Source organism: Entelurus aequoreus, linkage group LG14 (genome assembly GCF_033978785.1).
Source record: "Entelurus aequoreus isolate RoL-2023_Sb linkage group LG14, RoL_Eaeq_v1.1, whole genome shotgun sequence".
Lineage (NCBI taxonomy): Eukaryota > Metazoa > Chordata > Actinopteri > Syngnathiformes > Syngnathidae > Entelurus > Entelurus aequoreus.
The window spans coordinates 44,233,793-44,255,529 of NC_084744.1; the positions used below are offsets into that span (position 1 = coordinate 44,233,793).

Sequence of the window (21,737 nt, forward strand, 5' to 3'; positions counted from 1 at the left end):
CATCCAACGCCCTTGACGCAAATCTCTTAGGGGGTGATGGACGGATGGGCAGCATCTGAAGAGCTGCAGCCTGCCACCGTAGCCCCCACTCCCTCCCCTCTGTTGGCAAGTCTCGAGATGGATGTTGTAATATGTATATGTGCTTTGCTATGGAGGTTTTTTCCTACTCCAGACTGGGCCCACTTAGGAGCCCAGTCTAGATTGTATTTTTTTACTCATCCTCCCCCAAGGTTTACCTTTTTCCCATCTTCTACGGTCAGCGTTCCTGTTCTGTAACCCTGTACACTGTTTGTTTGTCTAATCTTGAACGTTTTTTTTGCTGAAAACAATGTTTTGTTGTACTTGTGCAATGACAGTAAATCAATAAATACCTACATACCTACCACTCATGCTTGGTGAGTCACATGTTTAGCTATCTACTATCTACTACCTGCAGTGATAATACTTGAAATAAATGTAGTTTATTTTCATCCATGTAGGCGAGGAATAGTAATTTAGACGTAACTTCGCACTGTGGATGGACAGACTTTAGCCCCACTCACCAGCCCTCACTCAGGAGGACGCTAAATTGCATTGACGACGTGTTTGTTGCAGCCTGTCACTCTCAATTTTGCGGGACACAGGTAGAGTATGTCATCAACATACATTATTACCCTAAGGCAATAGAATTTAAATCTTTATGGTAGGCCAAATTGATTAAGGATGATTTATTGCGCAGAGCTACAATACACAATAGGGACCTGAGGGTTCCTGGCTCGATCCCCGGCTTCCGCCATCCTAGTGACGTCCGTTGTGTCCTTGAGCAAGACACTTCACCCTTGCTCCTGATGGGTCGTGGTTAGGGCCTTGCATGGCAGTGTGAATGTGTGTGTGAATGGACGAATGTGTGAAATAGTGTCAAGGCGCTTTGAGTACCTTGAAGGTAGAAAAGCGCTATACAAGTATAACCCATTTACCATTAGTGTAGCAACGAAAGTGGTACTCTGTCCTGGTTGCCTAAGTATAATAGGGCTTAGGAGACAATACACCAACATCCATAGCAACGGACTTAAGCCCAAAAATTTTGCTGTTTGGTCTTAATGTGAAGAAACTCAACTCCCAGATGCAAACATCTGGGAGTTTTCTAAAATCACACAGCAATTAACTTATTTGCATTACAGGTAAAAGGGTGAACATGACTCACCTTCCTCCACTACCCTAAATACTATGCTTCCATACTGCATCCTTAGTGAAGTGAAGTGAAGTGAATTACATTTATATAGCGCTTTTTCTCAAGTGACTCAAAGCGCTTTACATTGTGAAACCCAATATCTAAGTTACATTTAAACCAGTGTGGGTGGCACTGGGAGCAGGTGGGTAAAGTGTCTTGCCCAAGGACACAACGGCAGTGACTAGGATGGCGGAAGCGGGGATTGAACCTGCAACCCTCAAGTTGCTGGCACGGCCGCTCTACCAACCGAGCTATACCGTCCATTAAAGGATGAGTAGTGGCATTGTACAGCGGTTACCGTATTTTCCACACTATAAGGCGCACCGGATTATAAGGCGCACCTTCAATGAATGGCATATTTCAAAACTTTGTTCATGTATAAGGTGCACCGGATTATAAGGCGCACCTATGCATCCATTAGATGGAGCTGCACTAAAGGGAATGTCAACAAAACAGTCAGATAGGTCAGTCAAACTTTATTAATAGATTACAAACCAGCCTTCTGACAACTCTGTTCACTCCCAAAATGAATAAACAGCTGTTTGAATATTTTCCCCGAGGTAAAGTCAGTGATGTGGTGTTTTGTTTATCTTTTAACAACAGCAAGGTATAACATGTAGTGCAACATTTATATCACATAGTGGAGGGGAACTTTGCCCTGATTCAATAAACACATAAAAAACAGTCTGATATAGTTACGGTAAATCAAACGTTAGTGCAATCACAATATAGTAACACTCGAAATAGTGCAGAGCAATAACAATATATCAATAACTCAACGTTGCTCAAACGTTAATGTCACACAACACAACACACAAAATAAACATGTAAAGCTCACTTTAAGTTATTCCTCATCCACGAATCCCTCAAATTCTTCTTCTTCAGTGTCCGAATTAAACACCATTGATTTGTTAATGTTAAATTCTCTCGCTGCTGCTCTATTCCCGTGTTCTACTGCGTGACTGATCGTCTTAAGTTTAAACTCTGCGTCGTTAGCGTGTCTCTTAATAGGAGCCATTTTTGGGTTAGAAGCGCTTCTTCTTCTACGGGGGAAAATGAACTCGGCGGCTGCTTAACATAGAAGAAGAACTTCTTCTACGGGGGAAAAAGAAGTTGCCGGCTGCTTACCGTAGTTGCGAGACCTAAACTTTATGAAAATGAAGTTTAGGTTTGTTGTGGCTCAATATTGGTCCATATATAAGGCGCACCGGATTATAAGGCGCACTGTCAGCTTTTGAAAAAATTGGAGGTTTTTAGGTGCGCCTTATAGTACGGAAAATACGGTACTCTACTTAAAAGTTGAAGTTAAAGTACCAATGATTGTCACACACAAACTAGGTGTGGTGAGATTATCCTCTGCATTTGACCCATCACCCTCACCCCCTGGGAGGCAAGGGGAGCAGTGAGCAGCATTTTGGTGATTTACCCCCGAATTCCAACCCTTGATGCGAGTGCCAAGCAGGGAGGTAATGGGTCCCATTTTTATAGTCTTTGGTATGACTCGGCCGGGGTTTGAACTCACGACCTACCAATCTCAGGGCGGACACTCTAACCATGACATTTAAACTGTTAAAATGTTACTAAACCACTGTTTTATAATAGTGATAGTCTGACCCTGGAACTAATAATTTCTACTGCTATTATTTTCTCTGAAATTATTCAAATTTTGACTAAAGTGGAGGTCCACGGTACACCTGTATTTCAGAACAAACCGCTTCCTCTGTATTTGTGCACGGGATATTTTATTCAAAAACCAACATGTTTACATTTTGCTCCGAACATTGTAACACTAAAAACAGTGCGTGGTAGTGGCAGTTGATACTGTTTAGCTGGCACTGGCCTGGTAGTTTTCCCACAGCATTCCTAATTCTGCAGGTCACCAGTGCAAGAGTAGATGGAAAGAATGCTCCAACACGTATACAAAAAAAAAGAGCACGTTCCATTATCTTGCTGAGGAGTAAAACAGCCAAATGCCATGAATTCCACAAGTAATTGAGTATATGTGATTGAACTTGGCTGTGTTGTGATCGCGTTCCTTGGCTGTTCAAGCGAGCGACATAATATGAACTCAAGGTCTGTCTTAGATGTGCTTGTTTACCTAAGCGAGTAATAGTCTCATGAAATTGGATAACTGTAAACACATAGTTAAGTAAACAGCAGCCTGAACAGTAGTGCAGTGTGGCATTCGGGTTCTTGACCCTGAAAAGCTACCAACCTAGGCTGGCCCAGACTTATTAATAGAAGCTGAAGAGCCATTCCAGTGAAGAGAAAAGAACAGCTCCACCCAAATAAGGCCTTGCTTTTTTTTTTACAAACAAAACACAGAAGTCCACGCATTCTCAACCACAGAAGCCAGGTTTACGGTTGCTGTGAGAGAGCCTCTCAGTCCATTTCCTTCTACCCTTGATGATGTCAACTGAAACACTTCCCTGACTGGTATTTTGGGAAGTGGAGGTGTATTAAAGCTCTGGATTGTCTGGTCAAACTGGCTAAGTTGAGCTGAAGTTCCAGGGATGTGAGCACCCTTTGAGAAAAAAAGATCAATGAGGAAAAACAACAACATTTCTATCAAACAGAAACACAAAGTGCTGCCACGTAAACCCCGAAAATAAAAATTTTAGGATCAAGACTACATTTCTTACAATTAAGCACATTTCTACATTACATTTTATTTTTAGATTTATTTTCATTCACCATCCTCTTTTGGCTGTCTTTTTGACACTTACAGTCGTGGTCAAAAGTTTACATACACTTGTAAAGAACCTAATGTCATGGCTGTCTTGAGTTTCCAATAATTTCTACAACTCTTATTTTTTTGTGATAGAGTGATTGGAGCACAAACTTGTTGGTCACAAAAAACATTCATGAAGTTTGGTTCTTTTATGAATTTATTATGGGTCCACTGAAAATGTGACCAAATCTGCTGGGTCAAAATTATACATATAGTAAAGTTTAAGTTAAAGTACCCATGATTGTCACACACACACTAGGTGTGGCAAAATTATTCTCTGCATTTGACCCATCACCCTTGATCACCCTCTGGGAGGGGAGGGGAGCAGTGGGGAGCAGTGGGCAGCAGCCGTGGCCGCGCCCGGGAATCATTTTTGGTGATTTAACCCCCAATTCCAACCCTTGATGCCGAGTTTTTGTGCCCTTGTGTGCATTATCCTTTCCATCCTTAGTAACTGAGCTACTGTGTGGAACAATTTCCCTTGTGGATCATTAAAGGTTGTCTAAGTCTAAGTATGAAAACAAAGGACAGCAAAAATAGCAGCAACAAAAACAAACAAACACCAAAGCGGTCTAACTTAAAAGCATTTTGTGATAATGTCTTGAAAAAGCTGCACACACGTATGTTATTGATTACTGATTAACTCCTGGCATTTATAGCAATCAAATAGATTTGATTGATTCTGAACATTTTAGCTATCTAACATATTCCGTAATGTTTTTGTGTGTATGTGTGTCAGGTGGTTGATGTTTGTTATTGTGCCATTCTTCTTTAAACTGCAAATTGACATGCTTCACACCTAAGGTTCCTAAAAAAATATTTCAATTGATATAGAAAAAGTTTAGTTAGCGGACTTTGGCTAAAATGATAGTAAATCTAGTTTTCACACAACTTTGTCCCACAATTAGCGAGCTGGCAAGGTACTACTCACCTACTCAGTGGCCTAGTGGTTAGAGTGTCCGGTTGTGAGTTCAAACCCCGGCCGAGTCATACCAAAGACTATAAAAATGGGACCCATTACCTCCCTGCTTGGCACTCAGCATCAAGGGTTGGAATTGGGGATTAAATCACCAAAAATGATTCCCGGGCGCGGCACCGCTGCTGCTCACTGCTCCCTTCACCCCCCAAGGGGATGGGTCAAATGCAGAGGACAAATTTCACCACACCTAGTGTAGGTATTCTTGTCTTTAACAAGATTAAGCTGAAATGTTCTCTAACTTTACATGTTTTATCCTGCAATGTTGTTGCAAAGATCTGCCAGCAAACGTCTGCCATTTTTGTGTGCCGATATGTTTTCTGCTACAAAATTTTTGTGAGAAATATGACAATTTAATGTGTTTACCTTAGCTAAATGTATAAAAAAGAGACAGACCAGTGCATGTTTTGTGTTGGTGAAACCGTTGCTATGGGTTACTTTCCATGGTAACTGACAACAGGTTAGCTGAGTAAATGAATGACAGAACTGCTACACCTGACCACAAGAAAGACTCCACAATCAACACTAAATATGACTCAAATGTAAAGGTGATGCGGCTACATCTCTTAACAAAGTCTTCTAAGGGATGACTCCTGGGTTTCTTAGAACGCATCAGCCATAAAGATTCCCCAAGTTCCTTAAACCTTAAGAGCAGTGAGCAGACTGACGTTGAAGGCATTTATTGTATATACACTGCCTGAATGGACCCTTTGTATTTATATTTGTATAGTGCCAGACACAGAAACAATTATGTACGAAAAACATTGAAGTATTAGGGCAACTAAAAATGAATGAAATAAAAGCTGACATCCACTGTTTGAGGTGCATCCGTTACCCATGAAAAGAACAAAAAGCGGAAAACTGAGGTCTGAGTTATATGCAGCTGTTTCAGAGTAATAGGAAACCAAGGGTGGCTAAGAGGCGCCTCAGGTTATCGCCATGTGTGTGATATCAGGTCATTCTTGTCACTCTTGAGCTCAAATCCACACAGATTGTGAAGAAGAAACGGAACGCCACCTGCACACTGCTGCCGTGACATGTGGTTAATGGGGCCATGGCGCTTTAACAACAGTTATCAGAGAACACCGCTATATATAGGTTTGTTTGTTCCAGGTGCATCCAGCGGGGAAGAGTTGTGGGTGGTTCATGGGTAAGAGCCTGCTTTGTCCTGCGAACACGCAAAGTCGGGACCGACTTTGCCACAAAACTGCAATTTTCCACTGTGTGCGATCACATTATGCCGTTTGGAACACCAGCTGTGTTGATCCGCAATTCTGTATGAGTGGTATTGTGATCAGTGATTGCCCTGTCATTACGGAACTGGGTAGTTTTCCCAACTGGGTGACCTCCAGGTTTTTAACACCCTCAAAGGTGTCTGACCCTTTTTAGTGCCATGTTGTGAAACACAACTTGTCATGGCACGGGCACCTTCAAGAGCACGCCAGGCGCGCACCACTCTGGCTGCAGCAAGCGGCTGCATTCAATCATCAGCAATCAATGCACCTGTCGCTGATGAGAGGACCTGCCTTCTTAAGCCAGAGCAACCTGCTATCCTGTGCCAGAACGTAGCTACCTGTTCCTGTACAGTAAGCCGAAATTCTACAAGCTATATGCATACTCTCTCTCTGTGTTTCTCCCCTTCTGTGTTGATTGGTCTCGTGTCCCCCTTGTCATCTTCCAGCAGCCTACCTCTGTTCCCGCATTACGAGCTGTGTGTCCCATCTCCCTGTGTTCCCCTCTGGTTCTCTGGCTGCACTTTTGGATCTCGACCTCCAGCCTGGACACGGACTTTGACGCCTCTCTATTGCCCCCGAGACTTCCTGCTGGCTCACGGACCTCCGAGCCAGCCTTGCCCCTCTTTGGACTTCCGCCTCTCGCTCAACACTACTGGTAACACTCAACATTTAATTCCCACACATAGTCGCACACCATACACATATTTGGGTTACTTCACACTTAAAAAAATATTGTATATGAATAAATATAGAGTTAACGACGTCTTCCCCTGTACAAACCATAACACAACTGTAACTTATCACATGTGATGGACTACGGATTATTTGCAGCACTAAGTGTTTCCAGGATATTTTGTGGCTAAATCCAGGAGACAAATGTATAACAAGCAATTGCCACCTCAATGGCTTAGCAAACATTATGCAAAAAGTAGATTCAGTATCAAAACCTTGCAGCCACTTGCAAACTCGGTTGCTCACTTGACATCAAAATCCACTGCTAGAATTAATAACAGCACTTATATCTCTAATTACAGGCTGCATACTCAAGTCTGCCAACACAGGGAGGATGCACATTGGTCACGCCAAGGGCCATGGTGAGGTCACCTTGCACGCTGCGTCGTCACATGGGGTGCTACACCCTCCGCTACCAGCAAAGTCTCAGCCTGCGGGAAGCACAGTCGTCCTTTGATGATCTATTCACAAGGCGCAGGAAAAAGGCCGGGCCTGCAGCAGCGCGTAAACAATAGGCAGTTAGCTAATGCGGAGGAAATGGAGGGCGCAGGTATGAGGGACAGCTCAGTCTTAATGTCAGCCTTTGTAAACAAACGTTACTATTCACGCTGGCGTGAGAGGAAGGGACAGAACAAAGGGCAGGCATTTTTATGTCACAGGTACACCGTTGCGCCTCAAGTGCATCCTTCCCTGCTCTACCTTAGGGTGGCAGCATTTCCCCTACTTCCTCCAGATAGCTCTGATCTCAAACTTTCTCCTAAAAACAGACTTGATCATCCGGTAGTGCTGAGCAAAAAGCAGATATGCATGTCTGCTGTCATGATTCCAACCATGTACTATGCCAGTTCAACACCAGTCACTCACAGGACACATAATGTATAGAGTAGTGGTGTCCAAAATACGGCACGCGGGCGTCTTCAGTTTGGCCCGCGAGATGTCACAAATTTAATAAGGAATGTTTCCAAATAAATAAGTATTATCTGACAAACTGATTGCTGCAAATTTGCCGTGATCTTGTGGACAACAGGAGTAAATCAAGTCAATGACCATTAATTGTGATTTTTAAATTAATTCAGCACAGCATTTACTTATATGACTTAATCCAAACAACCTTTTCTACTATTGCCACAAAAAAAAAAAAAAAAATACCACCAACACAAAAAGTCAACACAAATGGTCACACATAACACAACCTGCTTACTGAAGTTTGGCAGATATTTTAAAAAATGTCCAAACACATCTAAATTAAATCCATTTAAATCTATTACAATGCATGGTGGGAAAAATGTAAAACCCTTTCTCCACACATATCTATGTTTAGCACATTTTAGCTGCTTCATATTTTACTGATTGATTACAAAACTTTAGTAAACAAGGTAGGAGTCAAACTTTCACACACTCTTAATATCTAAATATATTAATTATTCATTATATTAATTTAATATTTACACATATATATATTTACACACACACATATATATATATATATATATATATATATATATATATATATATATATATATATATATATATATATATATATATATATATATATATATATATATATATATATATATATATATATATATATATATATATATATATATATATCAGTGGAGGCTGGTGACTTCCAGAATTGAGGAGGCCATTTTTTTCCGCTTGCTCACTTCACTCGCGATGGAATGTTCCCTGTTCTCTTATCTGTCTTTGTGCTGGCCAAAGGCATACTATTTGGAGTGTAAGCTACAGTCAGAAAGTTCTTGCTGATGCAATTCATTGTGCAGAGCTTAGCCTTGTGCCTTCCTGAAGAAATTACATTGCTGTAAGTCTATGAGCCTGCCTGATAATTAAGCTGAGAAATGACATTTGGATGTTATATAAACGCCAAGTGAACATGTGTAAAAGGCAGGAATTTTAATTATGTAGTTAAAAACAATTTTGTTTAGCTTACATTTTTCATTCTTCTACAGCTTCAACATGTAATCACCAATTTAATCAAGTTTAGCATATAAAAAAGATAAGATAACACTTTCTTTATCATATGTAGTTGTATTCAATATATTTAATATAAAATATGTAAAAATATGGTTCCAGTTGGCTTTATCTGCTGAGAAACACAGACAAAATGGAGTGTTATTACTACTGAGAACTAGTGGTGTAACACTGGTAGACACCCAGTTCATCCAAAAAGTAATTCAGATTGTACTGCAATTTCTTGAGAGCAAAGTAGTGAGAATACTCACAGGTCGTGTGGATCCAGAACGTGTCCAACTCAGCCATCCATCCCCAGATTTTAAAAAAACTGTAACGTTGATTGCAAAAACGGTCTTGTCTCTGCTTTTTGTTTCCCTTCAACAATTAAAAAAAAAGTACAAAAGATCTCAAATTGCGCCAGAATCTCGCCGATTTCCGAGGTCGTTTTAAGCAAAAGTATTTGGCTATATGAGCTATAAACTTCACGGATGATAGCCAGGGGTGTTCTCTAAATTTCCTGAAAAGCACAAGTTGATAGGACACTCGTAGCCACTATGGCGAGTGTTTGTTTGACTGAAGTGGCTGGCGAATTCTCAAAATGGCTTCTGTGTTGATTAGGAAAGGAAATGATTGATTCCAAATGAACCAGTAGCATGTGATTGGACGAACAAAATGTCAATCTTTCAGCCCTGGACACAATGCATGGTGAGGCCAGGCCTCCGTTGCCCACCCATTTTCAGTGATCTGGCCAATCACATATTGGCATGAAAAAGCATGCATTACATTGACTTCTATGAGAAGCTAATTTCCTAGGGGAGGCCTGGCCTCCCTTAATACAAACTGATAGGGAAATCTGGCCTGTTGCTTTACAATTGCAATATTGGGTTTTAGCCATGGGAACATTTAGATTTATGAACAAAACTAAAATAATATGAATATAAAAAATAAAAAATATGTTTTTTGTTAAAATAAATAAATAAAATAAATATATTTATTGTTTTTTTTCCATCTCTCTCTTCTCTCAAATTATTGGGGAGGCCAGGCCTCCTCCACCTCCATGGAGGAGCCTCCACTGATATATATATATATATATATATATATATATATATATACATATATATATATATACAGGGTTTCCCACACATTCATTTATTTGTGGCGGCCCGCCACGAAAGAATTACGTCCGCCACAAATAAAATAAAAAATTTAAAAAAATTAAAATTAAAATAATATATATATATATATATATATATATATATATATATATATATATATATATATATATATTTTTTTTTTTTTTTCCTCTCCAGCTTCTAAGGCAAATCATATAGTTGATGTAGATGCCCATATCGGCTGTTCAGATTTACTTTACAAAAGAGAAGTGTAGGATACTTCTCTTGTTGCCTTATTTGTATTTGACTTTATTAAATGTATTTATATTAGAAACACATCATGTGTATATAACAAAGGGTGCAAAGTCTGCAGGCAGTAGGAAACACATGGTTAAGTGTAGGGAGTAAAACTGATGGCAGTCTAAAGTTCAAGATTTTTGGAGCTCTTTGTTCAGTGGATCAGATGTTTGATGAAGCTCTGTGTCTATCTACCACCACTACTGTTTTCTGTTTATTTGTTACTGACTGTGGCAGGACACCTCTGCCTCTGTTTCACTTTATGTTGCTGGTATATAATATGGTTGTAGTAGTAGGCTAAAGTTAAATTATGTAGTATGCACTAATTAAAGGGGCAGAGTTTTGAGACATTTTAGCTTTTATATTTTATAAGATATATTTTTTGTAAGAACCACAATTAATAAATATATTTCAGTGAATAACTTATTGTTCAAATCTGTATATAAATACGTACATAAAGTGTTGTAATTATATTGTAAAATGGATGGATGGACGTTTAAAACAAAACTGTTATTGTTAATTAGTAAGTATACATTTTTTGAGCCTTTTTAGAGAAAATCAAATCATTGTAGTAAATTATGCAAATTACTCGATGATGTCATGGTGACCACGCCCATAGCCACGCCCATAGCCACGCCCCCACCACCACAGGTATCTTGGCAGTTTATGGGAAACACTGATATATATATATATATATTGCTACTTTACATGCAGTCGACTTTTGGTCCCTGGCCAAATTTTTATAGCCCAATGCGGCCCCACAGTCAAAATGTTGGGACACCCTGGTATAGAGTATAGACGAGTGTTTTTCAACCTTTTTTGAGCGAAGGCACATTTTTTGAGTTGAAAAATTCCGGAGGCACACCACCAGCAGAAATCATTAAAAAACTAAACTCAGTTGATAGTAAAAAGTTGTTGTCGCAATTGTTGGATATGACTTTAAACCATAACCAATCACTATAGCTCTTGTCTCAAAGTAGGTGTACTCTCATGACCTGTCACATCACGCCGTGACTTGTTTTGAGTTTTTTGCTGTTTTCCTGTGTGTAGTGTTTTAGTTCTTGTCTTGCGCTCCTATTTTGGTGGCTTTTTCTTTTTTTTGGCATTTTCCTGTAGCAGTTTCATGTCTTCCTTTGAGCGATAACTCCCGGATCTACTTTGTTTTAGCAATCAAGAATATTTCAGTTGTTTTTATCCTACTTTGTGGGGACATTGTTGATTGTCATGTCATGTACGGATGTACATTGAGGACGCCGTCTTTGCTCCACAGTAAGTCTTTGCTTTCATCCAGCATTCTGTTTTTGTTTACTTTGTAGCCAGTTCAGTTTTAGTTTTGTTCTGCATGCTTCAATGCCTTTTCTTAGGGGCACTCAACGTTTGTTTGTTTTTGGTTTAAGCATTAGACACCTTTTTACCTGCACACTGCCTCCCGCTGTTTCCGACATCTACAAAGCAATTAACTACCAGCTGCCACCTACTGATATGGAAGAGTATTACACGGTTACTCTGCCGAGCTCTAGACAGCACCGACATTTAACAACAACACATCTTTTGCAGACTATAATTACTGGTTTGCAAAAAATATTTTTAACCCAAATAGGTGAAATTAGATAATCTCCCACGGCACACCACAGTGGTTGAAAAACACTGGTATAGACAACACTTCACACGCTCGTTCACACTCACATTCACACTGATGGACAATTTAGAGTTTGCGGTGTTTTGGACGAACCCGCAAGAGTAAAAACTACACAAGTATAGGGAGAAAATGCCAACACCTCACAAATATGTTCCAACCACATTGCCACATCCATCCATCCATTTTCTACCGCTTGTCCCTTTTGGGGTCGCGGAGGGTGCTGGAGCCTGTCTCAATACAGCCTAATTTTCCTAATAATTCTTAATTAAGTTATGTACAAATTCAACTGTGTTATACTGTTTGTCCAAGGCCTCCGACTACGTTTGCATGAGAACCGACTGTGCAGGTACGTTCAAAGTTGTGGTTAGCAACAACACCAGGTGCTTTACTGCTGATGATAACAGGTTTGATCCACTCATTAGGTAAGTATGGGAAAAGGGAATTAGGTTTCCTGTCCTTGACATGATTGATGCGCCAATTCATGCCTGTCAGCGAGTGTGTGGAAGCCAATTTATTTCACTCCCATGACGGTTACACTCCAAAGTGTCAAGGCATGTTTTACGAGGTAATCAGTTCTTACTATTTACAGCTGAGGCTCTTCAAAGTGACTAAAACTAAAATTGAAACAGTCAGGCAGGAGACAATGTTGCTCATGTTCTTTCACATAAAAATCATATTTTATGTTGCATGGTGATAAAATCTCAGCCATGATAGCCATGGGCAATGATGTACATCAAGACTGCTTGACAGATCCCAGTGTAACATGATAAGGGAGTCTCACAAAACAGTTTTTCTACACATAGATTTCCCTCTGTCAAATTACTCACAACACCACCACTCACATCACACCAACAACTTTTAGAAAATTGTCGGTCCCAATGGGAATTTCAGTTATTAACCGCTGTTATCGCCAGTAATTGTCTCTCACTATCCATCTATTTAGCCCCCACCGAGCTACTTATGTGCTAATGAACACCGGCAGTCAAAAATAAATAAGAGTAATAGGAAACTGTTTTATGGACCCAGCTCAGTGTTTGACTCTCAGAAATCCTTCTGTTTGATGAAGGGTAAAATATTAACAAGTTGTCTTTAGAGGCTACAAAGTGTTTCTCCAGTGGAGGGAAAAAATGTTTTCACATGCTTGAAGATATCAGTCAAATGCACACTGACAGAGAACATTTAGAAAATGACAAATGTAAGACCCAAGAGTAGTGCTGTGCGATATAATGATATATATCGGAATACGACAGAAAATGTTAATCGCATGGTATAATTATCTATTGTTTGTATCATAATATTTATGTAATATATAGTATATTGCATTCAGCAAACTTGTCTCATCTGTTCGATCACTTGAAGACACGACATGAAGAACAGTACAAATATCGTATTAAAATGTGACAAAGTATGAACGTTACCTTTTAAACCACAAAATGATGAAAAGAAAAACACACCAAATGAGCCTACAAGTGTTGTTGTCCAAAGACACTGTCTATGACAAACAGTCCAGCAGACATTTCTTAAGTTCTTGTCTCGTCCTTTTTATATATAAAATAAAATGAATGAGAAAAAGTTGTCATTGGCATTAATGTCATGTGTATATATAAATAATTTAAAGAAAAATACTATATCACATGTATATATATATATATATATATATATATATATATATATATATATATATATATATATATATATATATATATATATATATATATATATATATATATATATATATATATATATATATATACACACACACATATATAAGGGCAGCACGGTGTGACAGAGGGCCCTCTGGCTTCCTCCCACCTCCAAACACATGCACCTGGGGGTAGGTTGATTGGCAACACTAAATTGGCGCTTGTGTGTGAATGTGTCTGTGTTGTCCAGGGTGTACCACGCCTTCCGCACAGTGCAGCTGGGATAGGCTCCAGCACCCCCGCGACCCCGAGAGGGACAAATGTTAGAAAATTGATACAAATATAGATAGAAATATACATAAATATGTAATATATACACTACCGTTCAAAAGTTTGGGGTCACATTGAAATGTCCTTATTTTTGAAGGAAAAGCACTGTACTTTTCAATGAAGATAACTTTAAACTAGTCTTAACTTTAAAGAAATACACTCTATACATTGCTAATGTGGTAAATGACTATTCTAGCTGTAAATGTCTGGTTTTTGGTGCAATATCTACATAGGTGTATAGAGGCCCATTTCCAGAAACTATCACTCCAGTGTTCTAATGGTACAATGTGTTTGCTCATTGGCTCAGAAGGCTAATTGATGGTTAGAAAACCCTTGTGCAATCATGTTCACACATCTGAAAACAGTTTAGCTCGTTACAGAAGCTATAAAACTGACCTTCCTTTGAGCAGATTGAGTTTCTGGAGCATCACATTTGTGGGGTCAATTAAACGCTCAAAATGGCCAGAAAAAGAGAACTTTCATCTGAAACTCGACAGTCTATTCTTGTTCTTAGAAATGAAGGCTATTCCACAAAATTGTTTGGGTGACCCCACACTTTTGAACGGTAGTGTATATATGTAATATATATATAAATATATTTTAAAATAATATATATATGTATATATATATATATATATATATATATATATATATATAAATATATAGTATATTAGACTTAAACTTCCTTTTATTGTCATACAAATTTGAACTTTACAGTACAGATAAGAATGAAATGTTGTTGCATAAGCTCATTGTAGTGCAGGATTAAAATAAATAAATAAATTTAAAAAATATATATATACAGTATATATATATTATATATACAGTATATATATATATATATATATATATATATATATATATATATATATATATATATATATATATATATATATATATATATATATATATATATATATATATATATATATATATATATATATATATGAATAAGCCTGTCTTTTACTACCAACTGCATTTTTTGATGGACAAAATTAACCATCAAATGAATCTATAAAAATTGTATTTTACCAATCATTACCTTTGAAGGACAGCTAAATCTGTTTATGTACATTCTGAACTGTTTTAATGTCAGCATGCAACACAATGCTAATAATGGTGTGAGGTCCATGGAGATGCAACTCACCTTACCATAAATTATGTTGTTTTGATCTTCTTTAGACAGCAAGACTGACTCAACAATGCCTCTGCTGGTCAAGATTAATCAACAATCAACTCCACATTGACATAATTATTGACAAGAGAGACTCCTCTAGCTTTACTGGGCACAATCATAAGGACTTATCTTCGGCGTTCACTTAGTTATAAGACCTTTACAACTGCTGGTTGACAAGCTATTATGAGCTTTTTACGAAGTGTAAAACTGAGTGCACTCGCTGGCCGACATTCCCGGGTATTGTTCTATGGTTGCTCTTTGTTGTCCCCCCGGCCACAAATATGCACATGTTCAGGCTATGCAATTTCACACTGTGCTGCTTCATTCCTCCCCACTGTGTTTGTATCTGCATCGTCAGACGCTCACACTGATCTCAGAGGGAACGTCACTTGACGTCTGCTCTGCTCCTAAACCATGGACTTTCACCCGCTCATCTCGCAACGACAATTACAAAATATATTGAAATAGGTGTATATTATATTTGTATCTCGTTGTTATAGACCAGTTAAGTACAACAGGTCTTGTAAGTTACCACAATCCATTTCTGCTCTTACAGTTTGCAAGTATTTTAACAAGTTCCCAAACAAAGGGTTAACACGTCCATGGAGGTTGATCGTTTTACAGCAGCCATGTTGCGGCTGGAAATGGGCTGACAGTAGCAGTAAAAGTAAACTAAACATGAGAGGTTGTAAACAGAAGATGCATCGTTAAAGTTCCCAAAGAGATACATTAATCTAAACAAATTAGATGTTAGACAAAGATTAATTTGTTCGATTAATCGAGTAATTGGCTAAAACACACTGTATAGCCTCAAAGCGTATTTTAGGGAAAATATTTGAAATACAGCTGCATTCGGGGTACACCCTGGACAAGTCGCCACCTCATCAAAGATAGATAGACAACATTCACACACTAAAGCCCATTTAGTGTTGCCAATCAAACTATCCCCAGGTGTAGGGCTGGGCGATATGGCCTTTTATTAATATCTCAATATTTTTAGGCCATGTCACGATACACGATATATATCTCGAAATTGTTGCCTTAGCCTTGAATAAACACTTGATGCATATAATCACAGCAGTATGATGATTCTATGTGTCTACATTAAAGGCCTACTGAAATGAGATTTTCTTATTTAAATGGGGATAGCAGATCCATTATATGTGTCATACTTGATCATTTCGCGATATTGCCATATTTTTGCTGAAAGGATTTAGTAGAGAACATCGACGATAAAGTTTGCAACTTTTTGTCACTGATAAAAAAGCCTTGCCTGTACCGGAAGTAGCGTGACGTCACAGGTTGTGGAGCTCCTCACAGCTGCACATTGTTTACAATCATGGCCACAAGCAGCGAGAGCGATCCGGACCGAGAAAGCGACGATTTCCCCATTAATTTGAGCGAGGATGAAAGATTCGTGGATGAGAAAAGTGAGAGTGAAGGACTAGAGGGCAGTGGAAGCGATTCGGATAGGGAAGATGCTGTGAGAGGCGGGTGGGACCTGATATTCAGCTGGGAATGACTAAAACAGTAAATAAACACAAGACATATATATACTCTATTAGCTACAACACAACCAGGCTTATATTTAATATGCCACAAATTAATCCCGAATAAGAAACACCTCCCCCCTCCCGTCCATATAACCCGCCAATACAAATCAAACACCCGCACAACACACTCAATCCTACAGCCCAAAGTACTGTTCACCTCCCCAAAGTTCATACAGCACATATATTTCCCCAAAGTTACGTACGTGACATGCACATAGCGGCACGCACGTACGGGCAAGCGATCAAATGTTTGGAAGCCACAGCTGCGTACTCACGGTAGCATGTATCCAACTCAAAGTCCTCCTGGTAAGAGTCTCTGTTGTCCCAGTTCCCCACAGGCCAATGTGTATCCAACTCAAAGTCTTCCTGGTAAGAGTCTATGTTGTCCTAGTTCTCCACAGGCCAATGGTAAAGCTTGACTGTCATCGTTCGGGAATGTAAACAATGAAACACCGGCTACGACGTAGCCGCTACGTGTTTGTGTTGCTGCAGCCGGCCGCTAATACACAGCTTCCCACCTACAGCTTTCTTCTTTGCTATCTCCATTGTTCATTAAACAAATTGCAAAAGATTCACCAACACAGATGTCCAGAATACTGTGGAATTTTGCGATGAAAACAGGCGACTTAATAGCTGTCCACAATGCTGTCCCAGAATGTCCTCTACAATCAGTGACGTCACGCGCAAACGTGATCATACTGAGACGTTTTCAGCAGGATATTTCGCGGGAAATTTAAAATTGCACTTTACTAATCTAACCCGGCCGTATTGGCATGTGTTGCAATGTTAAGATTTCATCATTGATATATAAACTATCAGACTGCGTGGTCGGTAGTAGTGGGTTTCAGTAGGCCTTTAAAACATTCTTGTTCATACTGCATTAGTATATGCTCATTTTAAACTTTCATGCAGAGAGGGAAATCACAACTAAGGTAATTTACCAAAAGTGTATTTATTAACCCTTGTATTATGTTGGAAAAAAATGACATTGATTATGTTGCGGGTCATTTTGACCCGTATTGTGTAAATGCACTCAAAACAGTCAAGAAAACAGGTTAAACCAATAACAACTTTATTTTAGGTTATATAAACATTTAGAAAAGTGACATACAATACATTTTTAATTCCAACACTATATTTAAGAAATACTTTAACTTCAACTTTAACTTCATCCCAGCGAACTTCAACATTTTCAATGTTCTCCAAATTTTCTTCAACATTTTCAATGCTCTCCACATGATGGACAGAATGTTATTGTGTGCTTTCTGCAGATGTAATTCTTGCATTTCACACAAGAGGTACTTGTTTTACTGTCCTCTCGAGGTAAGCAGACACGTCCACAATGTTGTAGAAAATCACCAAAGGCCAACGGGCTGTCTTGCGCTGGCAGCTGTATGTTGCTGTGACTTTGTCCAGGTTGTCAACTCCTCCTTTGGTGGAGTTATAATCCAGGATCATTTGTGGCTTCATGTCTTCTCTTGTGCTCAGAGATGCATCTGTGTGCATTGTACTCATTACAAGAACATTCTTGTTTCTCTTTGGGCAGTATGAAACAACTGTTGCTTTCTCAGTGAAAGCAAATATTGAGGAATGCAGAGGTCTGCCCTGCATCTTCAGAATTTCGGTGGGAAGTTCTGGCTTATTTTTTCTGACTGTTCCCAACATGGTCAGCTTTCTCTTCTGAAGTGCATCTCCAAGGTGGTAGGATGTAAAGAAATTGTCACATGTGATGTTATGACCTTGCAGCCCTTCACTCATTTCCAGCACCACACGCATCCCCTGATTCTTCTCAGATGTTCCTCCAGGTAGCTTTCCAGTGTATACTTGCATATTCTATGCATAGCTGGATTTTGCATCACAGGCTGCCCATATTTTGATGCCATACTTCGCGGGCTTGTTGGGCATGTACTGTCGAAAAAGAAAGCGCCCCCTGAATGGAACAAGGCGCTCATCTACAGTAACATGGGGACCAGGATTGTACAACAAAGGTACATTTTCCACCCATTTATCCCACACATCTCTGATCGCAGCTTGTTTGTCTCTTTCACGTCGACCAGCTCTGGTGTCGCGGTTGTCAAAGTGGATCACACGAGATATCATGTGGAATGTCTCCAGAGACATTGTTGCACGAAAGATTGGCTTTCCATTCTCTTCATTCCATAGACTTGCAGTGGCTTCTCCCTTTGACCTGTACACTCCAGCTAATAACAGAACTCCAATGTAAGCATGCAAGTCAGTCTGATCCAGTGGCTTCCATTTCTCTTGAAACACACGTCTCCCCTCCAAGTTGGTCATTTCCAGTATAATCCTCTCTATTGGTGGGGATATGAAGAGCTGAAATGCTGATTGAATCTCATCAACTTGTGTGACAGCAAATCTTGTAGGACCGGGAGTCATTTTGATCACATTGGAAGATGATAGTCTGCCTCGGCTTGGGTGTGGTGATGTTGACCATTTTATATTACCGTCCTTAGATGCCCATGTCCCCTCTGTGGATGATGATTGCTGCATTCCTTGATTTTCATCTGTTGGAGGAACAACGGCAGACTCGTCCTCTGAATCCTCCTCATTGTAGGAAAATTGACCATCTGGATCAGCAATAACATTGTCCTCTGTCTCTGAAAAATCCTCTGTTTCTGAAATCTCTTCCTCTACATCACTATCCCAGTTAAAAATCAGTGATAAAGCCTCCTCAGATGTCATCATTCTGGAGCTAATTTTTGGTGAGTTTGTCAAAGAGATGACATGAGAACAGTGACAAGGACAAGTGTGAGAAAGTTCCCTCTCTTCACACACCTGGCTCTGGGTCTCAGAGGCAATAAAACTACAAACAATTGTACATCAAAGTAAAAAGTACATCAAAGAGACATGTTTATTTTGGATCTGAACAGCTGTTTACCCACATCAAAGCGTCTGGGTCAAAATGACCCGCAACATCATCTTTGTATACAACTCTAGAAAGACATTCCACTACACATCAAAGTGTCCAGATTTTACACACCAGTTCATGACCCTAGATGAGGAAAAGTCACCAAATTTCAGCAAGAAAAAGAAAGGATAACCAGTACTTTGATCAACACAAAAACTGAAATGGGTCAAATTGACCCTTAACATAATACAAGGGTTAAACAGTTATTAAGCAGTGGCACAAACATTCATGTCATTTCCAAAACAGAAAGTGCAAGATTGTCAGAGACATTTTAAAACAAGCTATTATTGCACTTTTGTGCATGATGTCACTAAGATGACATATCAAAACAACACTAAATTAAAGGCCTACTAATATGAAATGTTTTTATTTAAACGGGGATAGCAGATCTATTCTATGTGTCATACTTGATCATTTCGCGATATTGCCATATTTTTGCTGAAAGGATTTAGTATAGAACAACGACGATAAAGATTGCAACTTTTGGTATCTGATAAAAAAAAGGCTTGCCCCTACCGGAAGTAGCGTGACGTAGTCAATTGAACATATACACAAAGTTCCCTATTGTTTACAATGATGGCCGCATGAAGTGAGAGAGATTCGGACCGAGAAAGCGACGATTTCCCCATTAATTTGAGCGAGGATGAAGAAAGATTTGTGGATGAGTAAAGTGCAAGTGAAGGACTAGTGGGGAGTGGAAGTGATTCAGATAGGGAAGATGCTGTGAGAGCCGGGGGTGACCTGATATTCAGCTGGAAATGACTACAACAGTAAATAAACACAAGACATATATATATACTCTATTAGCCACAACACAACCAGGCTTATATTTAATATGCCACAAATTAATCCCGCATAAAAACACCTAGGTGTTTGTTATGCTAGCTCCTAGCTACTAGCTCGAACTAGTTATAGCTCGAGCGGGTAATATGGACGGGATCCCGTCCATATAAACCGCCAATACAATTCAAACACCTGCACAACACACACACTCACTCAGCCCAAAGAACCGTTCACCTAAATGATAAATTATAAATGATAAATGGGTTATACTTGTATAGCGCTTTTCTACCTTCAAGGTACTCAAAGCGCTTTGACAGTATTTCCACATTCATCCATTCACACACACACACATTCACACACTGATGGCGGGAGCTGCCATGCAAGGCGCTAACCAGCAGCCATCAGAGGCAAAGGGTGAAGTGTCTTGCCCAAGGACACAACGGACGTGACTAGGAAGGTAGAAGGTGGGAATTGAACCCCAGTAACCAGCAACACTCCGATTGCTGGCACAGCCACTCTACCAACTTCGCCACGCCGCCCAAGGTTCATAAAGCTTATATATTTAATCAAAGTTACGTACATGACACGCACGTACTGGCAAGCAATCCAATGTTTGGAAGCGCGCGGGTTGGACCTGATATTCAGCTGGGAATGACTACAACAGTAAATAAACACAAGACATATATATACTCTATTAGCCACAACACAACCAGGCTTATACTTAATATGCCACAAATTAATCCTAATGCTAACTCCTAGCTCCTAGCTACTAGCTCGAGCTAGTTATAGCAAGCGATCAAATGTTTGGAAGCGCAGCTGTGTACTCACGGTATCGCAACTGTGTATCCAAATCAAAGTCCTCCTGGTAAGAGTCTCTGTTGTCCGAGTTCTTCGATCTTGACTGCATCTTTCGGGAATGTAAACAAAGAAGCGCCGGCTGTGTACGTGTTGCTGCTGACTTCCCTCGCAAAATAGACGCTTCGCACCGACAACTTTCTTCTTTGCTTGCTCAGCTTCTTTCTCCATAATGCAATGAACAAATTGCAACATATTCACCAACACAGATGTCCAGAATACTGTGGAATAATGACATGAAAACAGAGCTATTTCGTATTGGCTTCAATGGTGTCCGAATACTTCCGTTTCAATGATTGACGTCACGCGCATACGTCATCCTCAGAGGCGTTTCGAACCGGAAGTTTAGCGGGAAATTTTAAATTGCACTTTATAAGTTAACCCGGCCGTATTGGCATGGGTTGCAATGTTAAGATTTCATCATTGATGTATAAACTATCAGACTGCGTGGTCGGTAGTAGTGGCTTTCAGTAGGCCTTTAAAGTGCACTTTTTGTACGGAACGCCACTACAATAGTTTAAAACAAATAAAGTGCACTTTTGTGCATGATGTCACTAAGAT

At 39.5% G+C, this 21,737-nt stretch overlaps 1 protein-coding gene across 2 annotated transcripts in view; it reads right to left on the reverse strand.

Moving 5' to 3' along the window:
• tanc1b (tetratricopeptide repeat, ankyrin repeat and coiled-coil containing 1b) overlaps positions 1–21,737 on the reverse strand; it is a 211,132-nt gene that overhangs the window by 180,550 nt on the left and 8,845 nt on the right. The window lies entirely within an intron of this gene.